Source organism: Sapajus apella, unplaced genomic scaffold (assembly GCF_009761245.1).
Source record: "Sapajus apella isolate SASKATOON/1434 unplaced genomic scaffold, GSC_monkey_1.0 scaffold26, whole genome shotgun sequence".
NCBI lineage: Eukaryota > Metazoa > Chordata > Mammalia > Primates > Cebidae > Sapajus > Sapajus apella.
The window spans coordinates 6,692,022-6,719,150 of NW_022436966.1; the positions used below are offsets into that span (position 1 = coordinate 6,692,022).

At 36.6% G+C, this 27,129-nt stretch overlaps 1 long non-coding RNA gene across 1 annotated transcript in view; it reads right to left on the reverse strand.

Moving 5' to 3' along the window:
- Positions 1–15,878: 15,878 nt before the first annotated feature.
- Positions 15,879–27,129, reverse strand: part of LOC116560519 — a 50,719-nt gene continuing 39,468 nt past the window's right edge. The window contains exon 3 of the long non-coding RNA XR_004272997.1: positions 15,879–16,801. This is a non-coding gene — a long non-coding RNA (uncharacterized LOC116560519). The remainder of the gene's footprint in view (positions 16,802–27,129) is intronic.

The window sequence follows — 27,129 nt, forward strand, 5'->3', positions numbered from 1 at the left end:
ATAATTGCCTACAGTATTCAGAACAGTAACATGCTGTATAGGTTTGTAGCATAGAAGCAAAAGTCTATCCCACCATAGCCTAGGTGTATAGTAGGCTATACTACAATATTTAGGTTGGTGTAAATACATGGTATGTTTACACAACTACGAAATCATCTAAGGACACACTTCTTAGAACATATCTTCATTTCTGTAAGAGAAATCAAAAGGATCAGAAATTACAGCAAGATAGAAGACTATGATTAGATCCAAAGACCAAGATAATTTGAAAGGAAGCCAACCCGAAACAGCAACCAGAACCTTTCCGGATGCCCATTGTTGGTATATATTTGATAAGATTTTCTTCCCAGTCAGAAGGCAAAGTGTGCTGTCCTCATTTCTTTGTATTATTAAAAATAAATTAAGAGTAATTTCTTCAATGTTAATATATTTTTTCTAACAATAAAAGTCTTAACACATGTTTATGAGACATTAAAAGTCCAGAAGTTTCACAAAGAAAATAAATTCCCACATAATCCTATAATTAAGAGATGCCATTTTTCACCCTTAAGTCACTGAAAAGTTGGTTTTATGCTTTTTGCATAGCATATCCTGCTCTTTTCACTTAACATTATGCTGGGAATATGTCATTTAAAAATATATCTATTTTTGTCATGACTTTATAATATTCTGTTGAGTAGATATATGACTTATTTAACTTTTCTCTTATTTCTGTATAATTAAATGACTTTTTTTTGCTATTATGTTATAATGAATGTTTTTGCATCAAGAATAACTTGTAAAGACATCTAAAGTACTCTAATAATAATAAGTCAAGATCAACTGAAAAAAGTGAGCACACTTAACATGCATTGCTACAAGTTATGGATCATAAATTATCCTTAGTCTCCCATCCCTATATTTTTTTTTTACACAAGCAACTAACTTAATAACACCTAGAATTATAGGGGCATCAACGTTTAATGTTATCTATTCTCAAATCTATTTAATATCCTGCTTTATTTCACATATTCCTTAAGGGAACTTGGAGGTTTTTACTTCTTTCGTGGAATATGTATTAGTTATCTTTGCTGCATAAAAAATTACTTCAAAGCTTAGGTTACAACAACAAATATTCATAATCTCTTATGTTTTTTGTGGGCTCATGACCAGGCACAGCTTATCAGGGCAATTCTAGTTCAGGATCTTTCATGATGTTACAGTCAAGCTCTCAAACTGCAGTCATCTCAAGACCCAAGGAGCTAGAAATTGGCTTCCATGCTCAATCACATGGCTGGTGGCATGGCAAAGCTCTTTACTGGCTGTTGGCTGGAGGCCTCTGCTCCTTACCTTATGGGCCTCTCCACAGAATTGCTCCCAGCAGGGTAGCTGGGGCCTCCAGAGTGAGAGATGCAAAAGAGACAAGAAGAAAGACATCCAAAACGGAAGCAATAATACCGTCACTCTTCCTGAATTCTGTTGGTCATGCAGACCAGCCTTGGTGCAATGTGGGCGGGGACCACACAAGGGTGTGAACAACAAGAGAAGGGAATGATTTGGATTTTATATTGAAACTGTGGAATCTTGAAGACTAACCACCACATATATAATTTTTATGAGGATCCGAAATAGGAACCTAATAATCTGCTGAAACTCCCTCATCTGCTGCCACTTAGAAAGAGTTTACCATTACCTAGTAAATTTGAATATCCCATGTCTTACAACTGACAAACTCCACTCCCAGGTCTAACTTCCTAAAGAAAGTCTTTACATATACACACCAAGGTGTATATCTAGAAAGTCTTCTATAAGGGCACATGTACAAGAATATTCTATACAGCAGCAATTGTAATGGCAATAAATAAATAACAGTCCAGATGTCCATCAATATAAAAATAACAGCAAAGTAAATTGTAGGGTGTTGATATCATAAAATGCTATACATCATGAGACTGAATGAAATATAGTACATTCATCAATCCAGCTGCATCTGCTGAGTGCAAAACACAGAATATATAAATATACATCTATTACATTACCATAATATTCATAAAGGACAAAACCAAATAACATACTGTTTAGTGGTACATTTATAAAAACTAAACTTATAAAGTAAAGCAAGTATATGATGATCCAAAGGCCAGGAGAACAGTAACCTGCTGAAGAGATGTGAATATGTCCAGAAAGGCCTGCAGGTCATATTCCTTAAGGTTTTATTATTTAACCTGGGATGGTGAGTATAGAGGTGTTCACCTTATCTTTTTACATCTACATAAATATATGTTTTTACTCTTTTCCATAACTATATAAAAAAACTACACCATGTGGTAAAAATATTTAATAATACTTGCAACATGAAAATAGTAGTCAACACATATTAAGCACTTACTATATGACAGGCACTGTGATAAGCATATCGAGTGGTTTTTCATTTAATTGTCACAACAAGTAAAAGGTAAAAATTACTCATTTTTTCTGCATTTGCCAGATGAGAAAATTTAATCTTTAATACATGAAAACAGTTGCCCAAGGTGAGACAGCCAGCATGTCATGGAGCTGGGATTCAAACCCAGGCAGGACAGTTCTGGAGCTAAGTCCTGATGGCTGAGTTTATATTTGGGTTCATTCCTACATGCAGTTCCATGTGTTAAATCATGACATGAAGCATTAAATCATGGAAGTGTTATAATTATACCTGAAATAGATCAACTGATTCTTGCACAGGTGAATGGACATTCTTACAAGCTCTCAAGACTCTTCCATCTCTTTCCACTGTTCTCTGATGATGAAATCCTCCTCACCATTCTGTCAGGATTTCTCTTATAAACACCAACCAAATAAGAAGACACATTTTTAGAGTACCTAGTATAAGCCAGGCTCTCATCTAAGTGCTAGATACATGAACTAGTCCTAAGTCCTAGATGCATTAATTCATTTGATCCTCATAACCACTCTCTTCACTGACTGTTACTATCGTACCTATTTTATAGATGAGATAACAGGTCCCAAGAAAACTGTTTCCAGCCATTGCACAGCTTATAAATGGCAGCACCAGCATTTAAACACAGACATTCCAGATTCAGAGCCTATGATCTTAACCACTAATATACTTTCTCCCATAACATATTAAGCTTAGAATAAGGGCAGATAAGAGAAAAATAGGCTCCCTTCCTAATGGGATATATGGAATATATATGTTTGGTATCAGATGAAATGCTTGCAAGGATTTCCATGCTCAGATTTTCTTATGATGTCAGAAAAATGTGACATGTGTGCTAGGAAAAAAATATATCATGGTTTCATCTTGGAGACAGTAAGAACACTATAATTGCACTTGAGTTTTTAATTTAATTTTGTTACAAGTTCACTGCCTTTATTATCTTAAGCTAACAGGATTTAATTCAACTAGTTAACAATGTTACAGTCATTTGATCATATTTGCTCTAAGTCATTTTTAGGAGTGAGAAAATATGTTTTATATATTAATCTAAATTTGGGAGGCTCCCACTCCATGTGAGGCCCTAGAACAAAAGATGTCAAGTTTAACAAAACATAGTCCCTCCCCACAGTGGTCCGAAGCCTAGTGGTAGACAAATAATTACTGTGCATATGATTGCTATCAACATATTAGGTTCTAAAACAGAAGAATGCATTCTAGAAGTGACCAACTCAATTTATCCTGCCTTAAAAAAAAAAATAAAGTGACTTTTGAACTGAGCCATGCAAGATAAATGTATTTTGCTACATGGAAATTGGAAGAAAGGGCACTCCTGATAGAGAGCACAGCTCAGTCAAAAGTCTGGAAACACAAAAGAACATCCTATGTACAATTTTTTGCTGCTAGAGTAGAAATTGCTTAGAGGGTCGTGGTGGAAAATGACTCCGGAAAGGGCATTTGGAGGAAAATAATGAAAGCCTTTTCCTGATTCAATAGTTTGACCTGAGGGCAATAGGGAGTCTTAAAGATTTTTAAGCAAGAAATTATCATGCTTATTATTTATTTTATCCTGTAATCCAGGAGGCTGGATTACAGAAGGAGGAACCTCACTGTATTATCAGCCTGAAGGCTGTGTTACTAGTTTTGTCAAACAATAGCAACAGTCTGAATTAGACCACTTTATAAAATAAATAATATTTCAGACTCCATTTTACAGATGAAAAAAATCAAGGCACAGAAGAAGTAACTTGTCCAGCACTGCACAGCTGGTAAACAGGGGAGCCAGGGTTCAAACCGAGGTGGTAAGACTATAATGCCCCTGCACAGGTCACTTCTCTGCCAGGTTGGATGATAATCATGACAGGTGAAACAAGGTAGGTAGTTAGAGAGCCTAAAGCTCAGACTACAGAATCAAGGATGCTCCCATTACATATCACATGGATCACAGAGTAGAGACATGGCAGGTAGAGAATCAGTGAGTTCCATTTCAGACATGTGGTCCAGGATGTCTTTGAGAGACAAGCCCAGATGCCAGAGAGTTATTGAAGATGCAAAGGCTAGGCTCAGAAGAGTAGGGGCTGGTGAAAATCCACTGACCATGGGAGATCACCACTGAATAGACACCCTTCCACCCAAGACACTCATCCTGAAGATGCAAAACCTAAGGCCATGGGAGGTATCTCAGAAACAACCCTCTAAAGCCAGAACCACTTTCAAATTCTGGGCTTCCATATGTGTTCTGGATTACGTTTCTTTACTTTTCAAATTGGAGGGCTTTTTTCATTTATAAAATTGAGACTGTAGTGTAGTACATCACTTACCACTTGTAAAGATGAAAATTAATATATATCTTAAGTACCTAGTACCTTGCTTTCCAAAAAGTGCTCGATAAATGATACATAATGATTATTATCATTTTTGTTGTTATCATTTAAAGGGTTTGTCAAAAATGAGGCTCTAGTGTAGGTAACATGCCGAGCTCCCAAGCCCAATTACTTTCTTGGCAATATTTTTCCATAAAATTTTCTTATCTACATGGAATTATCACTAATTTTTCAACCCAGAAAAAGACAAAAAGAAGCCCCTTTTGAGGAGCACGACTTAGTATTTTTAAAAAGTCAATTCTCTAGTAGCCAAAAAGAATAACCTAGAGAAATCAGATTGAAATTGTATATACATGTATACAATAAAATATAAAACATTGCTCAGAAACAAATTGAGTGACATATTTTCCTGGAGTCTGAAATGACCCAGACAAATCTGGTGTGACTCAGTCCACCCAAAGAAGAACCAGCAATGATTCTGTCAAGTGTGATAGAAAGGACCTTTTCAGCCATGGTCATCTTGCCCAGGATTTTCCATAGTGACATTATCAGTGGTCAGAATGGGTACATCCCTCAAGAAGGATGGTCTTCCAGGAGTCACTGAAAATTTCAAGAAGTGAAAATCCAACAGAAAATACTTGGACCCAGGAATAAAATAGAAGCCTTGAAGACTGAAGGATATGTAAGCATTTATTTGTCAATTTGTCACTCCTCCGTTAGATGTATTTTTCTTGGGGATTCAGTATGGTAACTAACAATACAGTTATACAGTCAAAGACTTTGAGATTGAAATATTGTAGTGGTAAAATGACTTCAATTCACATCACACACACACACACACACACACACACACACACACACACACACACATATATACACAGGTCAAAACACAAACACACTTAAGAAAAAAAGACATTGGAAATAAATTAAATTTATTGTTTAATTTGATTGCCTCTAAGATAATACATTTGGTAAGGATGTGAATATAAGCAATGTGGAAAAAATAAAATAAACGAACAGGAAGCAGTGCCAACCTCATCCGTTAGAAATAAGGGGAGATGTTTCAAGGCAAAATTTTTTCTTCCACACTAAGGATTCTTGGTCTGTTGAGTTCAGTTCTCTGAACAGGGCTGCAGAGCCTCAGACTCCGCTACTTCTCCCTCCTTTCATGCCCCTATCTCTGCCCCTGCTTATCTGAATATATAGGCCTGCCCTTTGCTCAGATTTATGGGTCCAGCAAGGGCTGTGTGTATTTACAGTGTTCTGACCTGAAGACCCCGGGCTGAAGGAGAAGAGGAGGAAACTGGGACCCATTCCATAAACAGAGACAGATCTGAGGGGGAGGTAAAAGGCTTTGCTAGCACTTAACATTTTTAACTATTTGGCCAAAGCTTATGAATTAGCGATTAGATTAGAGTACAAGAAAAACGAAAGACGTCGGTACAGATATGGAGAGAGTAAATTGTATATTTTTGTTCTAGTCTAGTTACTTGGAGGTTCTGGGTTTGGGGGTGTGGGTGTGGTTGAATTTAGTATGAAAGGTCAGAAAAGAAAATCGATTAAGTGAGTTACAGAGAGAGTTACAAAATGCTTTGGGAAGACAAAGGGTCTACAAAATGAGAATATAAACAACATTTAGTATGTTGGAAAATTTCTCCAACCACAAGTTAAGCTCCTTGTGTGAAACAAGATTCATTGCATTTTTTAAACGTAATTGGTTATAGAAGAAAAATCCCCTGCTCTATGTTTAAATGAGAACACATTGTCATTGATGACCAAAAGCCAATCAATTATGTGTTTAAATATTTTTCTTAGAGCCTGGTGGCCCACTTGAAAGCATTTGTTTTCAAACAGAGCTGCTTTGTAAATGGGCCACCAGTATGTAAAGCAACTGGTCCATCTGTAAGGTGCATGCACCAGTTCCAATGAGAAATAAAAAGCACTTACATTGTGAGCGGTGCTTAGCACCCCAAAATGAATCGCTCTTTCTCAGGGCTAAATGTTTGTGTATCCGCAGAATGTGAAAGCACAACTTTTATTTGGGGCCATTCTCAAATGATCTACTTGCTGGAAAAATTCGAGTTTGTAGGGAAAACTCTTACCTACCAACTGACTACATCAGAAATAATCCATCATCATATGTAAAGATTCAATAGAGAACTAAAAAACAATATTCAATAGAGAACTAAAAAACAAAGCAACTAGGATAAGATAGTAAGTGAATCCTCCACAAATCAATTTACATTGCAATAGAGCAAAAAACCTGGAATATATAGGACTGATGCTGTGATTAGAAAATTAGTGAAATATCATCAAATTGCTTCTTTTTACTCATTTTAATATAAAGCAATGTGTTCCCATGATGTCACCTGTTAAAGCTATAATGATCTGCTATAGTGATGATATTGTGTGACTGGAACATTTTGTTTCAACTAAAATGTGTTGTGAATAATAGTGTTATTACAGTCCATTCTATGTGGACCTGTGTGACTTAGATTGAATTATTACTAATAATTGCATGAAAAAATATATGTGCTTTGCATTGTGTGTGGCACTTTAGAAATGTTAACCTGTTTATTTGTATTATATTATTATTAAAGCCATTTGTCAGGAAATCAAAAGCAAAATTAATTCTATAACTGAACTTTAAAAAAATTTATAATACGAAAAGCACATAAATGCATTTTCTTTTCCATTTATGTGTGCCATTTTATGCTGAAAATCAAACATAAAATTCTGAGCAGTGGAGTTAAAGAAGGCATTTGATTATTACACCACTATAAGCTGACTACGGAACAGTAAAAACTTGGGCAAAAAATGATGAATGGGAAAGAGCTATTCTAACAAGGTTGCATTTCTAAAGTAAAATGAAATACGTGGCAGAGTATTCCAGAAAACTAATATCTTCACTGCTATCTCTTTTGAACTTTTCCTCTAAAATGGTAAAACTTCTGCTTTGTAAATAATGCATGCTCAAAACAGATGCAACTGCATGCGGACTATTTAGAAGGATTTTTGGAGCTATTACATCGTAGCTAAAATGCTTCCCTGTGTCATTTCTGTGGAGATCCATTTGCCAGGGAAATAATTTTTTTCTCTAATATGGTGTGGATCGTAGCAGCAGTGGGTTCAGATGTAACCATTTCAGAGCAGAGGCCTAGCTCAGTATGCCAGGAAAAAAAAAAAAAAAGAGCACCACAAAGAACATTGAGATGAATGGCTCTATTTTATGAGCCATAAAAGTTTTATTCATCTTGACACTGAAACAGGTTTAGGCAGTGAGTTGACACGCCTTAAATAAATAAGTGGAATTAATTCCCCAGCCCTTGAAACAATAGCAGCATGCATGTAGCACAGAGAAATGCCCCATTGTTTCCCTGTGGCTGCCTGATATTGATATTATTTGTGTTTTTCTGTGCTGCTTCCTCAGGGGCCTGGTTGATCCACTTCAGATTCATCCCCTGTTTTATTAGAGGTTGAAAAAGGTTCAAGACCTGGTTGTACCACAGCTCCCACCGACAGCTAAGGAACCAGTTTGGCGTCTGGTTTGTCTGTTGTTTTACTGCTGACCTTCAAATCAACTTTAACCCCTGACCTCTGGAGGCATCTATCATGACAAGAGGCTGTTTAACACAAATGGTGCCCATTTATAGGGGAAGAGACTCAGAAGATTTCCTTTTTATGAAGAATTTAGTTTTTCACCCCTCTTTTCTCAGTCACCACAGGTGAAATCCCTCTCAGCAGCTGGCTTATGAAATAATGTGAAGGGAGGCCTTAATGAGCAGAACGCACCCTCAGCTGGAGATAAATATATGCAAATGAGATGCACAAACAAAGGAGCCTGGACAGAGAAATATCTGCAATTCCAGCAAAATGCTGCCTGCAGCTCGAAGATGAACAGCTTTGATAAAATGGTAACAAAAAGCACCTTTTTATCCTCCAGCGTGTTTTACATTGCAATAGACCATTGTCATTGCAACCCAGTGGAGCATGCAGAGGTTTTCTGCACTGTTTCAGAAAACTGTTTAAACATTTGTTTTAAGGCATTCATGAAATATAATCAATGGACTGCTTCTTTGTTGTTGTTGTGATTTTTTTTTTCTGAGTGTGTTTTAGATGTTACTGTAGTTATTTTACCTGTTGGTCTTTTCGTGGTTTAATGTTGCTGGCTTGCTGTGCTAGTTCATGTTTTGGTGACTGTTTCTTCCACTAGTGAGAATGATTTTTTTTTTTTTTTTTAACATTTCAATGGAAAGAGATTTCAAGTTAATAACTAGTAAGAATTGGCTTTGAGCAGCACCCAAACAACTAGTTTTAATGATGGCAATCAAGTGTGAGAGCTAATTCAGAGACAGGCATGTTAACATGCTGATTTTAATAAGCTTTAAAAAGGCAATCTCTAACTTTTAAAAGTCTCTTTTTAATTTAATTGTTCTTCGTTCATATGATGCCAAAACAAACAAAACCATTAAAATATGTTTTCAATATGTATCCACGGTGTTATTTGATGGTATTCTAAATTAGCATCATGTTGGTAAAATATTGATTTGATAAGCTTTAAAAATGGAAAAGCTGGAATTATTGACCTAGTTAGAGGAAAAGGCAACATTTTTTCCTAAAAATGAACAAAGCTCCAGACCCAAGATCTTAAACCAGAGAAAGGCTGGGCTCATGACATGTAAATTGCTGCGTTGGAGCATATGTGTTATATTTAGGTGAATTGTCAAAGCAGCTAAGGCGAGAGAAGAAACACTATGTGCTTCACGTGTATCAAAATACGATCACTCTAAAATCTCAGCAATATTTGGTTCTTTCATTTATAACACAACCCTAGCATTCTGCAGCAAGAGATGTACAAGGACCTTTACATTACCTTTACCTAAATTATTTCATCTTGGTAGCGAGGATTGGAGGGGAGACATTCTCCTGAGTACTGTGTAGCTTTCACATTTTATGTTCATTTCATCAGGCAAATGTCAAATTTGCTAATAACAAGAAAATCTCCTCATTTTTAATCATGCCACTCCTGTTGCATGGGGTGGGGTGTGGGGTGGGGGATGGACGCAAGCAAGGGGCGGAGGAGGAAGCATAAAAGCATTGAGCAGGATGACCAAAGAGAAGAAGGAGAAAAATGCTTGTTTGGATTTTAAAATGACACATGCTTGGTTATCTCAACGTCTGTATCAGTGCATCATTAAATTCAGAATTTCAGGAGTTAATAGAAACTTGGTTATATTAGGGATGCTTTTTCAAGCCCAGGTTCGAAGCAGCATAATTATGTTCAACTGCTGTTGTTTGGAAAGGGCAAACAGCATCTTAGGCACAGAACAATGAAATTACAGCTGAGATTTAGGTTAGCAAAAGCCGTCTTCTCTAGGCTTTTATGATTCATTATTTCCCATTAAATACAGTATTAGAAGTGTACACTAGATAGCTCATGGTTGCTGCTCTCGGAGCACATTATCTATATTACACAGGTCTGGGGAGCAGAATTAGAAAACTTTGGGGGAATGAGCAATATGTGTTTGCTGATAGAAGTACCATATGGCTCATCTTCTTCAATTGCTTTCATTGCGACTCTGATGCTGGAGAAATTAAAGTTTTATTTGATGTGGCACAGCTTAATGAACTGTCTTCTGTTAGGAAAATTGAATATGTTTCCTGTTATTTGAGCACAGAGCCTCCATGGTTTGGCTGATGAGGGATGCATTATGTATTGTTTATTTAGCATTTTGAAAACAAAAGCAAGATATTGAAGGTAAAATTGATTACTGCTGGATTGCATTATATAATCAAGTTTTCTCCCTTTAAATTTCCCTTTACAATCCTTTTGTAATGTTTTAATGTGAGATTGTTCCAGATTTTTGTTTTTCAAAGGTACACAGAACTTGGTTTTATCAAAATACCTTTATTTGTAAACAAGCCACATGAAACTGTAAAGCCAGTATTGCCACATTTATAAAGTTCTAAGAATGATGTTTGGGAAAAAAGAAAATAATTAAATTTGTGTGACTCTAATTGCAAAACTTCTAGTGAATCCCCAGTCAGCTTGGTTAGTTGAAAGGGGGATGTCATTTTCTTTTGTTTGAAATAGACCACTTAAGAACATGCTAGGGTGGGGTCATAAGAAAAGGAAGAGACTTTTAATATTCGGAAATACGAACCTAAAAATATTTTTTTATATTTTTGAGTTAGTCATCAGTGAATAAGAAGCTGGATTTGTCCTACAAATTAAAAAAAAATGAAGTGTACATCTCATGAATTTAAATTTTTAGTGAATAAATATGATTACAATATGTTTATACATGCTGAGAAAACTGGGATGTCAACCCGTGTGAATATTCTCTACTCCCTAAAGAATCTATAAGGGAATATATTTTAAATTTTGTTTAATTTCCTTGTTTTTGTTCTCGATCTGATTGTTTTTTAAAAATAAGAAATCTGAATAATCTCTAAAAAGACAAAATGTAAAATCATCTTCTAATGACTGCACTTCTTTCTTTCATTTTTCAGTGAGAAATATTCCCCACGTGTGCTAATGCCTCAGACACACCAATCTGAAACAAGCAACTAGGATAAAAAATAGTTAAAAGTGAATCGACATTTAACCAGAATATACAGTCCTGACCCCCTTATTCCTCCCCCACCAAAAAAAAAGTCATTTGTCTTCTGTGTCCTGTGATGTTTTGAGGATTCTGGCAAATATGGCAGTTAAACAAACTTCTAGCACAATCTAAATACAGTCTGTTCAAGAGAGGCTTCCAATGTTTATAGACCATAAGTAAAGAAAAAAAAATCTGGTATTTAACCAAGAATAGTGCTCTTGAAAATGTCTCCGAACAAAGTGTTTAAGCAAAACTTTGGCCACAGATATTCTCCATTCCTCATTCTTCCGCTGATTTTTTTTTCAGTGAAGAATTTTCATATGCCATCATTTTGCTCCTTCTTCTTTATTTGAAATTAACAAATTAATTTAAAAAACTAACGCCTGACTGAGGACCTGGTCATATAAACTTCCTTTAGAAACAGTTGAGAAGAAAACATCACATTTTTATGAAGCCCCTCTCCTGACAGGGGACTGGAGGAGGAACACCATTATGCATTGTTATCAGCGTGGTGTAATTTGACTGTTGACAAAGTATCCGTGGCAGTGCGAATGAGCGCAGTTAGAAGTGTGGCGGATTGTAATCAAGAAGATGCTTAGCTGTGCAACACTGCATCTTGAGCAGATTTGAATCAACATTGCCTTAAGGGGACACACACACATACCAAAAGAAAAAAAATCCATTAATTTTTAGAGGGAAAATTAGAGTGGCACTTGATGAAGTGAAATTTGACATGCGTTAATTGGTGTGCAGCTCTCCTAATTAGAGATTTTCAGATTCTTTTACTGCTGTCACCGTGATGGCACATTGTCTTGCCGGACAAATACTAAAATTGCAAATTGGTTTGATCAGGAAGTTTTACATATGAAGATAACACTGTATCCTCTAGTCCACTTCCAAAAGGTGGACAGCTGGAGAGCAAAGATGACTTTCAGCTTTACCTTCACCCCAGATAAAAAAGGATTATTAAAATAGTTTCATTATGAGACTTCATGTAAAGGAAGCAGGTGCTGATACGATTTTCTTAAACAGATGGAAACATTCCTTAGATACTCGTGCCTCTTCTTTATATGAAATATTTCAGGTAGAAAAAGAAAGCCAGGGAAATGCTACATTATACATACATTCTCATATTTCCTCTCATATTCTTCGGAAATTGGAGCTAGGTGGATTTTTTTGAAAACTCATGTCACATTTTCCCCTGCTCTGAGGTCTAGGGTACTCCAGTTCCCCTTCTTGTCTTAAAGTAATTATACTGATGTTTGGCCCCCAGGATGGCACCAAATATGATACTACAACAATTTTGGTTTCCTTTTTCCAACTCCTCTTGTCGAGCCCTTGAACCTCTCTTAATTCATTAACATATTGAATTTTTTCAATTTTCCATTTTCTTGCAATAACAATATTAATGCTGGGGTGAAAGCTTGATTGGAGCTAAATTACTTGTTACCTGCTGGCATTTATTTATATGGCATTGAATTATAAAGCTTTGCTATTGTCATGCCTTGGGTGAATTGTTTATGACACCAGTAATAGGAGTAATTGTTATTGTTGAAATTACCTGTCAGCTACCCATAGCAGTGGCCCTTGTCCCACTGACAAATAGTGACAAGGGAGAGGTATCCTCCATGCGTCCCCCTGATGGCTTCTCCTCTGATAATAAGAAGTGCAGGGCCTCTGATAATTTGCCTGTCACTGTTGAGTGCAGCTCAGAGAGAGTTGGCCAAATTGTTGTCATTCACTTTGACAAAGACAGCAAAATGCTCCTGTGCAAGAGGAGGATTATCAAAATAAATGAAATCGCTTACACCCCCTTTGTTTGTTTGGCTCAAGAATTGCCTGGCTTTATATGAGGTTGGGAAATCAAGGTCCAGTTCTTATTGATGTACCTCTGTTCATTCTATGATGAGGATCCCAGGGAAGGAAGGGCACCTTAGGAGACACGCTATTTTGCAGTTTGCATCAGCTAGTAAAAAATTATATTCAAGCGTAAAGAGAAAGTCCATAAAATTGTAATATGTCTAATATGTCATTAAATACATTAATTTAAAACACATCTAAAATTCACACCTTTTCTTTCCTGACTTCCATTTGTCCCTCTGGTTCTCTTTTGGCCCACACAGACGTTCAAATTCAATAAGCATTCAAAAATGCACAAGTTATCCGTTTGCAATCAAGTTTTCTTTAAAAGTTTAGAAATCTCCATCTCTGACTCTTACAGCTTTAAAAGATTATTTAGTTGGATTTGGGATTATTATTTCAAATGGTTGGTTCCTTTCCATAAATTACCTTTTATCTATACACTATCTTAATGGGTAAAGAGATAAATGAAACATAGTTCCAGTTATAAAGCATCAATTATCACAGGCTTACAGAGGAAGCAAAATGGGTCTGTTATTGCCAGAGTGCAAATATTAATAGAAACATTTGCATTTTAAAATCCCTTAGTTGCAGCCTGTGAACCTGTCAAAGGGACAGGGAGCAGCAGGGATGGTGTCGGGAGTGTCCCTGTCTGAACGAAATAGACTTGAAACAAATCAAACCTTTGCTACTGTAAAAACCAGAATCATTCTCACCTTTCCACAAAAGGCATCATTTCATGGTAGGAAAATTCTTATTTTTAAGGTGCCTGGGAGGCTATTTCTCATAGATCTTCTTAACAAATACTTCCTGTTATAAGAACTTGAAAAGGAAAAAATAACTAGGATAAATGTAAAATATTGGCTCCATATAGGATAGTAATCAGCTGTTTATTGGTCTCTACTAGACAAGTAATGACCAACCACAGTGTAATGACAACCCAGCAACATTGCCTTGGGCCCTTGCCTCCTAATGCCAGCCATTATCTGATTAGAGAACCTCCAAAGAAGTCACTATTGCATAATTGTGTGGGTCTTAACAGCTCTGGTTGGCTGGCAGAAAAACTACCTAGGAGGGTTGATAAAGCAACAGTGAAACATGATTTTATTTACTTCACTTACACCTTGGTCTCTCAAAGAGTACCTGAGTATCTCAGTTGCTGGTGGCTACACAAGAAACCTAAAATCAATTCAAATAGGAATTGCGTGGGACATGGGGGAGGTGGAGGGGGGACACAGGAAGAGTAAAATGATCTCTCTTGAAGCTTTTCATGGACTGCACAGTTTGAAGTAATGAACAACATTGTTATAGGCATCTAGACTCTTTCATAGGTGTTATGTATTTAAAGCAGGTTAAGTATGGTTTTAGCAGTGCTAAATGCAATATGATTATAGGAATAAAATGTGTTTCTAATCCTTAATAATAATGTATTCTTCTAAAGGCAACCACTCTATGGTTAACTATGTTGAATGTCCCTGATTAACAAGTGGAAGGCAGTGACATAATTAAGAGGTTATCTGTAGTAATAAAAATGCTCAAACCTGTCTTGGAATGTGATCCCTTTAACAGATAATTTTTAAGAATGCATGTCCTTGCTTTCTCTGCGGAGATGCACGTTAGTGATCCCAGGAGGGGAAATAAACATACGTTTTTAAATGAAGATATTTAAAATGTACCCCATATTTCAGCATGTTGCTGTAACCTGGTCTTTTTTATGTTCCGCCTATAAAACCTAAATTAAGCCTCTTAGGAGTGGTTTTGCTGCAGGTTTCAACTAAAAACACAATACATTTTAAATGGTTCCAGTACTTGAGTGCACTTTAACATGTAATCACTAATGTGTATTCTCTTCTTCTGTCTTCCAAGCACCAGTCCTAAAAGGATGAGCCTTCTTTAAAATTTAGCTTCATTTGAAATGTAAACTTTTAACAAATAGTAATTGCTTGTGTAGCTCTATTGATGAAGTGACTGGCAGCAAATCTTTTCTTTCTTTTTTTCTCCCCGCTCTCTCTCGTGTAACATTTTGAAACACCCATCAGTGTCAAAGGAAACTGCACACGCCTCCTTTGGTGCTCTAAATAAGGCTCAGCAATGTTAAGAAAAATGTCAGAAAAACCTCAGTGGATTAAAGGAACATTTCTGCACCATGTCAAGGAAGATGGCAGGGCAGACTGGTCTGCATAATTTTGAAAGATATTTTTTGTAAAATGCTTACTCTTATAAACCGAATGAAATTTTATTTGGAAAGATTTGATATTGTATTTGATAACATACAACCTTCGGTTGTTTTTCTAAATCTTGTTATATGTCTTTGGTATGTATTCTTTAAATTAGAACAATAATACACTCATCATTTGGTAGAATGTTTCTGTACCCGGGTGCAGCGTTAAAACACATTTCGGACCCTTCCATGCATTTTTCTTTTCTTTCTAAAATTCTTGGAATGTTCACTCAGTGAAAGCAGTGAAAATGCTCGGCTCTTACACATGCAAATTTATTGACCTAATCAGCCCTTTTCCCCCCTAAATGTGTACATAGATCTGGAGATTTTCAAAAAATAAAGCATTTACATGCATTTGTGTATTAAAAATGAATTACTGGTATGAGGTTTTTAGTTTGTTTTGTTCTAAAGAATACTCAATAGTCACAAAATAGTACAATGACAGTAAAATATTCCACAGTATTTTAACTATGTAATTAAAACAACAGTCAAAAAACATCTTACAAATTTAATACTAGATACCACCAGAAATGGCAAGATTAGTTTTACAGCAACTAGGTAAGTCTCAGCTGATTTTAAATATAAACTTTTCCAAAACAGGTTAAAAATGAATTCAGACAAATTTGGCTCTTAACCTTTAAAGATTTCCTGCCTGTTTCTGTATGTCCTTTATTATATTAATTTTTTATTTAAATTACACCATTAACTGGATATGAATTTATCAAGAATACATGTATTGATTTATAAAACAGTACCATTAATTATTATAATAGCTAGATGTAGCTGATATTACAAAGCCATTTAAAGGTTTTTAATATAACATGGACATACATAGATAGATAGACATTATGGGCAAGACTACAATTTAAACTGGCTACCAGCAGCTAATGAAATCCTTGATTTATTTTCTAGTTTAGAGATTGATTATATTGTTGCTTTGTAAAACTATTTATATTGTACCATTTTTCAAAGGATGTCTCAATAAAAAAGCTAAATAAAATATTCAGTCAATTCCCAAAGCAGATTTTGTTTTCTGTATTTTAAATGCTGGTGAAAATAATTGATTGTGTGTGTTCCAAGCTTTGTCATTTCCATTCCAGAGGTGGTTTTCCTGATGGGAGCCTCGTTTACATATGCACACTTTCGCACACTTTTGATCCTTGCAGAAACAAACCCCTTCTTTTTATTTCATAATCCCTCCCACCCCCAGCAACAAACCCATGTATATTTCACAGACCACGAATATCAGGACACATAAGTCTTTCTGACATCTTTTATGTTATGCATTTTTTTTTCTTAAGGTTGTGGAAAACTGGGACTTACCCCAAAGCCGCAAAGCAGGCCATCACGAAGAGTATTTGGGTAAGAATGCAATCTGAAGAGGAAAAAACGAAAAATGAGGAAGAATATCAGCAAATAACAGTAACACTTTCAAATTACTTTTCAAATGGTAATTAGCCAGCAAATAGATTGAAAGTTAAATTCTTTTCACATTGTACTTGGTTTGGGTCTCCCAGTCTCTTTATTTAAATCACTTTTCCTTGCCTGGCAACATATGTTACCGATTTATTATAGTATTTTTACTGTTAGCAGACAAATCTAAAGGCTAGCTGAGAAGGCTAGCTTCATCTGATGACTTTAACAACAACTGCAGGGCATCCTTGAGGGTGAGCCAATAGGCTCTTTTGAAGCTATAATACTATTAACCATTTTGATGCTGAAATACTTCTCATAGCCAGAATTGGTTCTATCTTTTCATGGGCACTCGGGGTCCTACATATAAGAAAGTTAATGTAAATGATTTGTTTTGTAAATATTTCAATAGCCTTCTAAGCACTTTCTTCCACGTGTCTTAAGTTCCCTAAAAGCCATCGGTTTCTTTATTTCCCCTTCTTTTACAGACACTGAAATCTGTGGCACACATTCATAAGTAAACAGCTATCAAGCATCAAGTTAAGTTGTCACATTCCCCTCCCCCATGCCATTAATTCTCTGCTATGCTATTAAAAGAAACAAACATCCTTTAGAATTTAAATGATCACGTTTCTCTGATATATGTACAGCCTAGAAAAGTAAAGTTCAAGCAGGATTCTTCTTGGCTAAGAAGATGAAATTACTTTGCAAATTAGAGACACCATTAAAATCAAGACCATTTTAATAGATATGTGACCCTCACTAAAGGTTTATGCCTTTTAATATGTCCATGTGAAAACGTCTGTTTTAGAATTTTATTTGTTGATTAGAGTATTCATTTTAAAGCTAGCAAACATCATTTTTGATGATTTCTAATGTACATCAGTCCAAATTATCTTGTCATTTTAATTTAAATTTTTTAGCAACAATTTATCAATTTAAATGTCTATATGGGGTTCATTTTCAATTTCAGGTACATTTCATAAAAATCTCCATTGAGCATTCATGACTTGAAAATTTAGAAATTAAATCCCAGTATTGGAAGTCAGTTTCTTGTCTAAAGGGCCTGGCTCAGCAACTAAAATTTAACATAATTTTGATATTGGAATTCAACCAATGAAAAACAGATAATGCAGTACTGGGGGTTCTGACTGTCGAAAATGTCCATTTTGAGGACCTGAAATGCACTCTGGACCCCTGTGATCAGAAGGCACTAAGAGACCATCCAATATGTTCATCCAAACACATCTAACACAAGAGATTCTGTCTACAAATCATAACAATCCCACAGCTCTCCAACGTATTTAAGAATACACAATCATACCTGGTTTTAAGACATTTGCATACAAAATCTGACTTCAAAACAGGTGGTGAAATAACTACATCTATGCAATCATTCATCTGATTCTAATTTTTATGCAAAGCTCTCAGATCTTTTTTTACTTCAATATACTTTAACCCCTCTTATTTTAGTATTTATTACAGTGGCCCCATCTACTGCATCAAAATAATAATACTAATGAGTAAATTTCATATTCAGAAATATATAATTGTATAGTTTCATCCTAGTTTAACTTTTGATACTATTTAAGTTGGCTGATAGTTTATATCTGTTATCAGATACTTACAATACATATTTCATTTTTGTCCCAGCGTGGCATTGTATGGCGACTTGGGCAATTTTAGGTCAGAAGTAATTATGATCAAAAGGATTTCAGCTTCAGAAAATGAGGCCAACTTTTTGAAGGCATAAATGCACTCCCTTCCAAAAGTGATTATATGTAGCGTTATGGATTCCCAAATAACTCAATGCTAGTCCTGTCATTCTAAATGCCCTAATTAAGACAAGTTAGTTTTTAAATATTATTCTTCTTTGAAAGATGAATGGAGACAATAAGGTTGGAGAGCCAAGAGTTTTCTTTGTCCTCAAAAACATATGTTTTTGAACCAAAATCGAATCTCCAGCAGAGTTTGATCCGCATATTTAGAAGCCTGCCAACTGTGTATACGGTGCTCCAAGCCTTTCTAGAACAGGTCCTCTACTCTGATAATCCAGCCGGCAGTGCCCTTATTAGAGATTCCTCCTCTCCCTCCCCTACCTACCACATTCTCTCTCTCTCCTTTCTCTCTCTTTCACCTTAAAACAGGTGTCTTTTTAATGTCTGGGTCTAAAGATACAAGTTTCTCTGGCTTCTGGCTCCAGCTGTGTCATGATCCTTTTGAATAATCTACATGGCCCCTTCTCAAAACCACTCAGAGCCTTAGCTGGAATCCCCACTCTGCCCAACCTCAACTCTTCCCTGAACCCCACGGGCCACCCCCCTGCTTTCTGTTTTGTTCATCACCTTGGTTTCTTCCTGCTCCCCCCAACCCCCCCGCAACCCAGCCCCATTTCTGACCTGCTCTTTTTCTGGATCAGACGCAGGCAGGTTGAGAGGTAATGAGAACCAGATGGACATAGTGCAGAAATTGCCCAAATGGGTATGAGAATGTGGGGAGCTGTCAGGCATGGAGAGAAGCTGGAATTTTTCAGCAATAAAATGGGATTTATCGCCACTCTACCACAGTCATTGCCGACAACCGTTTACCTTGACAGAAACTCCATTCCAATAGGCCACGCCGATGCAGATTCTTTTTTCCCAAAGAGTGATGATTGGTATTTGTTCTAAGGCTCAAATGGCCTGCACTAAAGGTGAAGCATTAGGCCAAAGTCCTGTATTCCCCACTGAGGCAAATGAACCTGCTAAAATAAGTTCCTTCCACAATAGCTATGTAATTGAAACCAGAAAGTGAGAGAATTTGATAAATTGCTTGACCCTGAAGGAATGTTAAGGTCATAAATTTTCATTGCATTTTTTTCTCTCCTTTTTTAAATATTTTTATATATTGATTATATTTAGTATTTGCCTCAAAATTCAACAAGCTTACAGATCATCAGTTGTGGTCCCAGGGAAAAGCACAGTAAATCATCAATTAAAAGGTCAGGGAACATTCTCTCCTCATCTTCTAAAGAGGAATGCCAGCTCCTTGGTAGTCCAAGGACAGTCATGGAAGTATCTCACATCTCAGAATTATTCCAACTTAGCACACACTTTGTCCTGGCATGGACAAAGTAAAATCTACAGAAGAGATGTTTCTCAGAAGAGTGCTGCTATACTTCCATCATTTAAGAATGATGAACTGTTAAGAGACTGGCAATCCATTTGCAGGAATCACACCCACATACCTTTTCTCACGGTAACCTAAAAATAAGAATGATTGTATTTTAGCTACAAAGGGTAAGCCCCGTTTTTAGGTAAATGGAAAGTTTCCTTGTGTTTGTGTGTGTGAGCACCCATGCTTCCGAATGCTGGTTTTGGCAAGTTCACTTTGAAATTATTCAAACTTTTCCTTTTTTGAAATGTGGATTGTCTTAATGTAGAAATAAAGCACAGGTCATAAAAACAGCCTAAGCCACATATTACACAATGTAAAATGGATTCAAATATGAAAGTTATTACATAGTAGAAAATTTCTACACATCTTGCTGGAAGGTTTTACTTGTTTTTCTAAAAAGTGAATGAACAGAGCTTGCCAGTATTTTACTTTAGCTGTATTCTCTACTGATCACTTACAGTGATATATTATGAAGACATATACTCTCTCAATTGAAAGCAGGTCAAATACTTTCTTGATAGCCAAAACTTCTTGTCCTCGACAATTTTAAAAGACAATGTATCTCTTTTGTATTTGTGTGCTAAGTTTGTTAGAACCATTAAAGAAATAAAATCAGAAGTATTTAATCGCTAATACATCACTTTTATGTTCAGAATTTTCAGAATTCTGGAGATCCAAAATGAGATACAGGGTGGAGTTTCTTATTTACTATTAGGAAATTTCTCTAATTTAAGAGAGGTTCCTGCTGATTTATTTTCAATAACTACTTATCAGCTTAGAATTTGAAACCAATACCAGTTTTAGGATGCGTAGGTATTAAATAAGCCCATGAGTTTTTCCTCCAAACCATCTGAATTCTGTAAGAAAAAGATCATTGATGTTGCTGTCCACAAAGTATCATCAGTAGGGATGAGGCTAAAGAATGTCTGGCTTTATGTCTCACTTTCTTTTGTTCATAAGTAACTAATGACGGTGTTTATTAAAGGTATTTCTATCTTCAAAGTAATTTTTTTTCAAGTAAGGAAAAAGGAAAGAAGGCCCATGAAAGAAATAAATCTCAAATCTTTGTTATTTGTAAATACAAAGTCAGAATTTTTGAGTAATATGTAGTAAGAAGTGGCAGGGCTCTTAGAAACCTTGGAATCTAGCACCAAAGTACAGGACTAGATGATAATTTTCATATGCTGTTGCTTATGTGCATATAAATATCCTCATAAGATTTCAGCAACATGTCTTCATCTTATAGAGAAGAGATCACGATAGACATATGATCAGCATTTAACCCAGTGTCTTTTTCCAGTGTTCAAATGTGGCTTCCTTCCTCTGCCCTTAAAAATTTTGTCGCAAGCCTGTTTCAAACAAAAAATAAATATATGCATATGTATATATGTACACATATATAAGTATAAATAAAATATGAACAGAAAATGGATTCAATCACTAATATTTTTGCAAACTAATGTTCAGCTGATGCAACTCAATTTTATTTTGCATCACATTAGTGTCATAATGGTAATGACTAGCCTTTATTCACTAACAGTTTGAGTCAGCACTTTGAGACATTTTCAAATTAGGTCATACTGCACATTCGTGGCTGATACAAAGGTTGATTAAGAGAGCTGCACAATTGTAAAGTGATGTGGTGTGAGTTGAATTAAGTTCTCTCTGATAGTTACGGGAAATGTGAGCCACTATAACTAAGCAGAAATAACGTATGGGCTATAGGGGGAGGATATATTTCCACAGAGTGCTTGAAGTAATACTCATTTACAATTTAACAAAGTCCTCTGTCTGTTATGGAAGAATTCTATCATGGGGCCTGGAAACAAGCAGTGAATTACAAAAAGGACACTGGAGGCCTGGTCTCCAGTTCTGTTTTGGTGAAAGTCAGTTTTTGCCTTTATGTCCCTTTTGACCTTCTCAATAAAGACCTTTTTTTCCCTGCTTCTAGACACTGTCTGCTGCTTTTCTGAAAACGATCCTGTGTCACAACCAAACCATTTGCCCATAATGTAACAATTCTGAGGCAAGGCTAAATTGCTGTGAAGGTGAGACCTGGAAGAAGTGGGTCGGGGGGGAAGAGTCTTTTAAAGTAATATTGTTATGGCAAATCCAAAAGTTCATCTAAAATTTGGAGGCATATGATTTTCTTTAATTCACCCAGCACTTCAAATGAATTGTAATAGTGGCTCCTGAAAGGCAAAAGTACTTTTAATTGAGCTCAAAGAGAACAAAAATAAAAGCTAAAACTCGCAATTATTGGTTTGTACAAAAAGGGCAAAAATAGTAGTTATTATTAACACTGTATTCACATCAAGTGCTCTCTCTATAGAATAAAGGAGCTGCAGAAGATTTTCTAACTATACATATGTTGGCCAGGTGCATTGGGCTCACACCTGTAATCCTAGTGCTTTGGGAGGCAGAGATGGGCGGATCACTTGAGGTCAGGGGTTCAAGACAAGACCAGCCTGGGCAACATGGTGAAGCCAGTCTCTACTAAAAATACAAAAATTGGCCATGTATGGTGGCACAATCTGTAATCTCAGCTGCTTCGAAGGCTGAGGCAGGAGAATCTCTTGAACCCAAGAGGCAGAGGTTACAGTGAGCTGAGATGGTGCCACTGCACTCCAGCCTGGGCAACAGAGCGAGACTCCATCTCAAAAAAAGAAAGAAAGAAAGAAAGAAAAAGAATATAATATATATTCTTTACATACATATATGTAGTGCAAGTAGTTTTAAAATCCAAGGAACGTTGAAAAGAACTTAAATGGTGTATGGCACCTGGACAGAAAGAAAAACTCCTTGGCTCAGCAGCTTTGGCCCCGAGGAAGAGAAACAACTTTCACTTGTGCAGGCATTCTGCTTGCTTTCTTTGAGTTGGCATGCTGAAAGATATACTTCTAGTGTAATGAAATCACATTTTCTTTCATGTATGTGATGTGTTTATTAAATTTCAGTTTCCCAGGTAGACTTTTCTGCCCTCCACATGTATTCCTGGATCCAGTCCCTGCCCATGGGCCCATCACAGTGTGCCCTACCATGCCCCTGCAGACAGCTTACCTTCAGCTTATTCGAAATTTCTTTCCAATTCCATCTGAATTGTTACAGTTTAAACTGAACTTACTTCCTCAGATAAGAATGAGTAGGCAAACTAAGTGGAAGAGTTCCACTAAAAAAGAATTGTATGGGATCTTTTTTTAATTCACCAAATTAGAAATATGAAATTGTAGTAGCCATAAGTATTCTCAATATTTATAAATACATTTATATTCCACACCCTGTAATTATGGTTTTCACAAGAATGAAAGAAAAAAATACCCTTCAAATTTCAGAAGAAATATACAGAAGAACTCTTTGGAAAGAAGGGAAAAGCAAAGGAAGGGAGGGAGGGAATGAAATAAGAGAAACAAGGAAGAAAGAAAAAGCAGGAGAGATTGATTTTAGCTCTTTCACTCTCTTCTGACAAAGACTTCCTCTTGAATCAACCATCCCTGTTGACTGATTTCTGTCCCTCAACTGTGAGAGATGGCAATCTATAAACATGATATATAAAACGTCTGCCTTCAGCTTTGCTGTCATTGGTTTTTTGTTACTGCATCCAATCAATATTCATAATAAGCTATAACTTGAATCTGGATAACTCCAAATCCCCTTTGTTGTTGCTCTACCAGATTTGATGATTTAATCACAGAAACAATGGTCATGAGTATCTTCCAATGGAATATTCAATGACCCAGATTGAAACGCAGATATCCCTGGATTCATAGTCTGCCAATTAATCCCTGGAGCAATGGTGGCACTATGTCTCAAGCCCATACATTTTCATTTTGAATACACTCTTGGTATTTGCAATCACTTAATTTACATTTTCAAAAGGTCACTTGTGGTGCTAGCTGGAATGGATAGTATATTTTATTTATTTTGAAGTAGGCTAATCTGCCTAGCCAGGAAGACACACCTCTTCAGCCTCTAGATGACGTAAATCTGAATCAGCCATAATATTACAATGAATAGGTAAAAGTATTTTTGCTATTTTGCTAAGCAATTATGGGAATGCTCAAATTTCTACAACAGTTTAATTTAGTAGAGAAGAACAGCTTCTATTGAGCTACGTTTATTAAGAGTGGGGTTTTTTGTTGTTATTTTGTAGAATTAATACAGCAACATTATGGGGGTGCAACATGACTTTTGATGATCTGGCATGCAGTGATTAAATAAGGTTAATTCTCATTTTATATGCTAATAGGATAGTTATAATCTCTACAGCATATCCAATTTAATGATTTTATTCTCTGTTGTTCAGAAAATATTTCTTGTTAGTGAAAGAGAATATCCTTACATTCACCACGGACACTAATTTAATTGGGTTTGAGTGCCCTGCGTATAATTAGTCCACTTCTCTAATATTTCATCTATAATTACACAATGAACAATGTGCTTAAACTTCATAAAATCAGTGGGTTCAAAAGAAAGTCTTCATAAAGAAAACTGAGCATTCCATTTTCAAGGTTTCCCAAGCCCTACTAACAGCCTGATGATAATAAAGTTCAGGCCAGTATAAGTTCGTTGAATGGTGAATGAATGCCCAAAGGCTCTCAGACTTTGTAGTCTAAAGTCTAAAGCTAAAAGGAAGTTCCCCTCCAGCTCCGCTTATCCCACTCGATGACAATGTTACTGGCAGTGTTGTTTGGACCAAGCCCAGCTGTCACTGAAGTAGCAGGATAAAAGTCCCCACATGCTATATTCCCAAGGTCCCTCCAAATGTCAACCTTCAAGCTGGTATTTTGAATAGCAAAGCTATTGGCTTTGAGGTCTGGATTCTCCCCACCCCACACCACATTCCCTCCTTCCCCCAGCATTTAGAGCTCTTTCAGGAAAACTCATTCCAGACAGCAGCCTATGAAGTTTTATCATGAGAACCAACTTTAAACTTTGTTAGAAAATGTGAGCAAGAAGAGAAAGGAAAAAGAGAAACTAGTATATGATTATCAGAATTCCTCCACTGATCTCGGAGTGTGTGTGTATGTGTATTGCCCGCCTTAGCTCAAACGAGGCTATTTACACTAGCAGGCTAGTTCATTACAGAATTAAAAAAAAAACTGCAAGTATGAAAGAAAAATTGATTATGGGATTTTAGCTGAGTTTTTCCAAAGGCTGTAATAGCACACCATCGTCAGTACTACACAGCTCAGGGGAGTTCGCCAAGATCAACAATATATCCACATGGCCCTTTCAGTTCTACTTCTCTTGTATTCCTAAAATGTCCACCCTGTAAAGACCTTGAATAGCTCTTACTTTCTAATTTCACCTTCAAGCCTGTTTGCTTCACTTCAACCAAAAAGAGAACCTTGCCAAAGTGACTACTGTGACTCCGCAGCCTACCCACTGCCAACAGACAAATAAAGACCCCTAAAGATGACAAACAGAATCTCTTACCTTTCAAACTAATAACCTAGAAATATATTTTTTTTTTTTTGGAGATGGAGTCTCACTCTGTCACTCAGGCTATAGTGCAGTGGTGCGATCTCAGCTCACTGCAACCTCCTCCTCCCAGGTTCAAGCAATTCTCTTGCCTCAGCCTCTCAAGTAGCTGGGATTACAGGCGTGTGCCACCATGCCCAGCTAATTTTTGTATTTTTAGTAGCAATAGTGTTTCCCCATTTTGGCCAGGCTGGTCTTGAACTCCTGACCTCGTGATCCGCCTGCCTCGACCTCCCAAAGTGCTGAGATTACAGGTGTGAGCAGTTAATTGGTTGGTCCTGGCATTACTCAGGAAAAATAGAATCACCACCACTTTAGGTTGAAGCAGTACAACCTAGAGATCTAATCTAGGGAATGAGTTACAAAAGTGTTAGAAGAACTCAAAGTCCAAATGGGGATGGTGAGATCACCAAGGGTCCGGCAAAGACAGGAAGCTACTGCTACCTCTTGACTGGAAGGACAAAGAGAAGAGGAAGGTCTGAGACCTCAGAAGAGATGTAGCCATTGCAGAAGCACCTTCAAAGCAGGTGGGATAGTGGGAGAACGACTATCCCAGCCTCTCTCCTCCTCCCTAACCAGCATCTTCCTTTGCAGAGCCTTTGTGGAAGCCAGATGGCAATGTACTTTGCAGGGTTAAGCCCCCGGAAGACAAAAGAGCAAGGAAAGGATGGGAATGAGTCTGACAGCAAACAGATAAATGACCAGCACAGCCCCTTCTCAACAGCATCAAGACTTTTGGGTGAAGATAAAATTCCAAACAAACTCCCGTGTGACTACAGTAGAGGGAAACTGATATTTATGTTGGTTTCAAATTCCTAAGGTGTTATACCTAGGAACCTCAGTTAGGAAAATGGCTATCATGTTGAGAATAAACATTCAAGCAAACTCAATATATTTTAGCTGCATGAATTAAAAAGTAATACAAGTGCTTACAAAGTTGAGGCCACCCTCCCTCTTAAACCCTGAAGTTGTTTGTAAGGGTAATATGTCATTTCCCACACCAGTGTGGCCCACAGGCAGCAGAGGGAGACACAAACAGGAGGTCAATCTTCACTTCAAATTTCCCAGTTTACACAGATTTCGTGACAGCCCAGATTTTGCTTGGACAAGGGTAGAAGGTTTTCTCCAGGGAAGCACTGCTGTGCCCTGACTGAACAGCAATGCATGCTCTGTGCTCTCTACTCACTGTCCTGATGCCACATCGCCAGGTCAACTATTTTTAAAGTATTTTTTCTACTGTCCCCATACCCCTAAAGCTATTCTTCTTGGACACCAGCTAACATGAATGGAGTTTATTGTTTGAGCTCAGGAATAATGTCACCTCGATCCTTGAATCCTCGTCACATGTACACTTTTTAAGGCTTAACATTTCATCTTCTTACTACTCTATTTTCAGCCGTATCACTTGCCTGTTAAAATGCATTGTGCAGTTAAAAGAGATTTGCATTTGGTCCTCCAAAATGAAGATTTTATAAGTTGTCTCTTTTTTTTCCTCCTGACCAGAACCCATATTACTTGGAAAGGGAAAGGCCAAAGGGAAATTATTGCTATTTTAGACAGCAGCATAAATTTTCTTCCTTTTTTAACCTAGCTTTTAATTTAATAAGTTTTATGACCCTTATATTAAGTACATATGTTTTACAAGACATTGTG